Raw genomic sequence first — 4,483 nt, 5'->3', positions numbered from 1 at the left:
GTTTTGACTTGTTGTTTGGAAAAGGTGGTTATATCTTCAGTCATCCTGAAGGTATATTTGGCCATAGCATTCTGTAGTTGGCCAAGCTTAATGTGTTTATGGTTACCTTTCTCTTCCTTTAACTTCAAGATCTCAAATAAGGAGTCATCTAGTATCCATGACCAATCTCATTACCAAGTGCCAGTACCAAGTTAGGCTTGAGCATTTATAATTTCAGCCTCACAAGCGTTGGTCTACTGACTGAATGACCAGCATGTGCAAAGTAATGCCCACCAACTTGGTCAAACCTGGGCAAAAATATAAAAATAACAAGATGAGGTCACTGACTGTCACAAAATATGCCCGTCCTTATTTTATTTCATCAGGTTTGGTGATTAGCGATGTGAAGGAAAATTTAAAGAGTATACACTTTGAGGATTTTTTTTGCCAATTCAAGGGTCATTTCTCTTAGAGTTGGGAATCGGACAGAAAAAATACTATCGATAATTGGTTATTGAAAACGATCAATGATTGGTTATTAATCAATTTTAATTATCTTTGCTCATCATTAAGGCAAAAAGATACAGTACATGCATCAGTTTTAAGCACCAATGTTCCCCTACAATATTGTTTGTAGATTTCTTTATATAAATAACATTATTTATTCAGAAAGCAACTATCTTTTAGAGTTTAAAAGTAACTATTACAATACAGAACATGAGACCACAGGCTCTAATTATTGTCTTACATTTAGTATTGTATACATGATGATGTGTAAAATAAACACAAAGAAAGATAACAATTTCTTTTTAATAATCAGTCGGTATCAAGTACAACAAGCATTTGAATATTCTTTATGTTTTACAAAAACAGTTTCTGTTATACAGGATTGGTTCCTTTCAGAAAAAAAAACTAAATTCTTACATGGTTAGAAGTACGGTAACATGTTTTAAAAAGAAAGAAAATTTGTAATAAGGTACTCTAGTGACTTATTGACTTGATATTGAGTACGAGTACATAACATAGCAAGACCTTAACATTCCAACATAAACAAGCATTAACCAGAAATAAGAAAATTTGTTGGTAGCGGTTACGTCCCATGTTTCTATATTCCTCCTAAACCCATGTTGGGTATCGTATTCTAAATTTAAACATTTATCTGCCGCCATGTCATTTATGTTCTTTTTATATACCTCATTTGCCATATATTATGGTATGAGAGAATAAACATTGTTTGACTTGATTTGACTAAAATTGATTGTTCAAATTTCACTATCTATTGTCGCCGACGTAGGCCTTTCCGATCACTTGTCGATTATAATCGATCAGTGGCACAACACTTATTTCTCTGGAGTGACAGGGGTGACATGGCTTGTTATCAATGATGAAAGCTTACACACCCAGATAGTAAACTCTTATGACAAATGGAAATAAACGGACACACTTGTCAATAAGAATGTGTTAATCAGGTGATGTCATTAAGCAGCAAACTTCTTCCAACATCAGAACTGGGAAATCTGAAACATAAAACATTATTTAAACATAAAACATAATTTTTGTTATGCAACCAAACAAATCATGCAATAAATACAGTGGTATATTTAAATTTCATGGTTCCTTTATTCATTTGAATTTTCCATTTTAACCATCACAGAGAAGTTGAAAAAGTGCCGAAAGTGTTCCGATTTACTTCCAGGCTTTATAAAGCCGGGAAGTAATCAGATGTCAGTTTATAAAGCCTGGAAGTAATCAGAAGTCAGTTTATTAAGCCTGGAAGTAATCAGAAGTCAGTTTATAACTGACTTCTGATTGTTTGTTCATCTAGGTCAAAGTCATTCTCATTCATCAGAGGTTCGATCGTTATAAAATCTAATTTATCTAAATTATTGATATACTGAAACAAAACATGTACGGTAGCAATAATTTTAAAAGGATACATAAAAATAAATAACGAGTTATTTGAAGACCATAATTAGTAACGCGATTTAAAATTAATTATGGCTGTGGTGTTGGGTGATTGGTTGATTACATTATCATGTGATATTATGAATATATCCTTAACAGGTCAACATATCCAACATTTTTGTTGTAAGTCCCAGTGGCCGTGAAGACTAGCTGGCTGTTTTCTACTTTTTTCTTGGTTTTAAAGGCTCGGATTCGAACTCCACTAAAACCAAAATACTTTTTTATGCTATAACTGTATTTAAAATGCCTTCATATCAGTAGTTATGGCGGTGACAACTGATGTGAAGCAATGCAGTTTATCAACTGAATACCTAGAATCATTGATTTGAGATTGGATTTTGGATTCACTGGGGGAGCAAAGTGATGTTTGATTTAGCTAAAAAAACTATGAAATTAAAATAATGTTTTTGGATTTTGTCTACAGATATTATCTATACAGGATTTATGCAAGTGTAAGATAAATGGTTAGAATCAGTAAAGACAGTCTTCACTGCTTGTGTAAAAAACAGATTACTTTTGATTTAGTGAAGAAACAAAGAAAAGGAATTATAGAAAAAAGTCAGGATAAGCATTATGGATTAAGAAAGTGATTATCAAGAGAAAACTAAGAAAACTACTAGATCAACAATTGGATTCACCTGAGGAATTACAAGAACATAAGATTAAGAAGAGGATCTACAAGAATAGGTTGGATTACCGTACGTGAAGAAACTACTATATCAACAATTGGATTCATCTGAGGAATTACAAGAAAATATTTGATGAAAGTCTATTTTACTTTGCGTTTTTTACAAATGGATGTTGACATGATTGAGTCTTTGACAAAAACACTTCCATTTTAGGTAGTTTTCTATGCTTGGTGAAATTGAGAAATAGTTTTTCATTCAAGTATGGTTACTTATCTGCATGGAAATATCAACATAAAGCAGAACTTATGTGAACTGTGTCACAAATTAATTCTTCTGAAAGTACACAGTAATTATTATACACTTATATCAAGGGTCTGTTGAAGCATTGATTGATCTTGGCTTTTGTTCGGGCTTAAACCACCAAATGATTTTCCTTTCAAGTCTTACATCTATGGCCTATCATTCAACTTCATACATCGAAGAAACACTAACTTTTGCTAACACTGTCAGCAATTTGAGCTGTTTGTTTTTATCTCCCTTCGACCGGCCTATTGAATCGTAGATTTAAAGTATGCTGGCAATAACTGCATGATTACAAAGGGATATCTTTGAACAGTTGATCATGACTACCTGGGATATCTTTGAAGAGGTGATCATGACTACCTGGGACATCTTTGAAGAGGTGATCATGACCACCTGGGATATTTTCGAAGAGGTGATCATGACTACTTGGGATATCTTTAAAGAGGTGATCATGACTACCTGGGATAGCTTTGAAGAGGTGATCATGACTACCTGGGATATCTTTGAAGAGGTGATCATGACTACCTTGGATATCTTTGAAGAGGTGAACATGGCTACCTGGGATATCTTTGAAGAGGTGATCATGACCACCTGGGATATCTTTGAAGAGGTGAACATGGCTACCTGGGATAGCTTTGAAGAGGTGAACATGACTACCTGGGATATCTTTGAAGAGGTGAACATGGCTACCTGGGATATCTTTCAAGAGGTGATCATGACTACCTGGGATAGCTTTGAAGAGGTGAACATGGCTACCTGGGATAGCTTTGAAGAGGTGAACATGGCTACCTGGGATATCTTTCAAGAGGTGATCATGACCACCTGGGATAGCTTTGAAGAGGTGAACATGGCTACCTGGGATAGCTTTGAAGAGGTGAACATGGCTACCTGGGATATCTTTGAAGAGGTGAACATGGCTACCTGGGATATCTTTCAAGAGGTGATCATGACTACCTGGGATAGCTTTGAAGAGGTGATCATGACTACCTTGGATATCTTTGAAGAGGTGATCATGACTACCTTGGATATCTTTGAAGAGGTGAACATGGCTACCTGGGATATCTTTGAAGAGGTGATCATGAGACCACCTGGGATATCTTTGAAGAGGTGAACATGGCTACCTGGGATATCTTTGAAGAGGTGATCATGACCACCTGGGATATCTTTGAAGAGGTGATCATGACTACCTGGGATAGCTTTGAAGAGGTGATCATGACTACCTGGGATAGCTTTGAAGAGGTGATCATGACTACCTGGGATATCTTTGAAGAGGTGATCATGACTACCTTGGATATCTTTGAAGAGGTGAACATGGCTACCTGGGATATCTTTGAAGAGGTGATCATGACCACCTGGGATATCTTTGAAGAGGTGAACATGGCTACCTGGGATATCTTTCAAGAGGTGATCATGACAGCCTGGGATACTAGTATCTTTGAAGAGTTGATCATGACTACCTGAAGGTGGTATAAATTAACCATCTACTAGGTGCAAAATGGAAAAATGCTTTCAATCATGTAACAGAGACTTTTTCTAGCTTCCTGCTGACCTTATAAGGATATAAGTAATCACTTAATACAAGAAATCAACATTTTTAAATACTTTAT

Source organism: Mya arenaria, chromosome 6 (genome assembly GCF_026914265.1).
Source record: "Mya arenaria isolate MELC-2E11 chromosome 6, ASM2691426v1".
NCBI lineage: Eukaryota > Metazoa > Mollusca > Bivalvia > Myida > Myidae > Mya > Mya arenaria.
Note: the sequence above shows the minus strand (reverse complement) of the source record.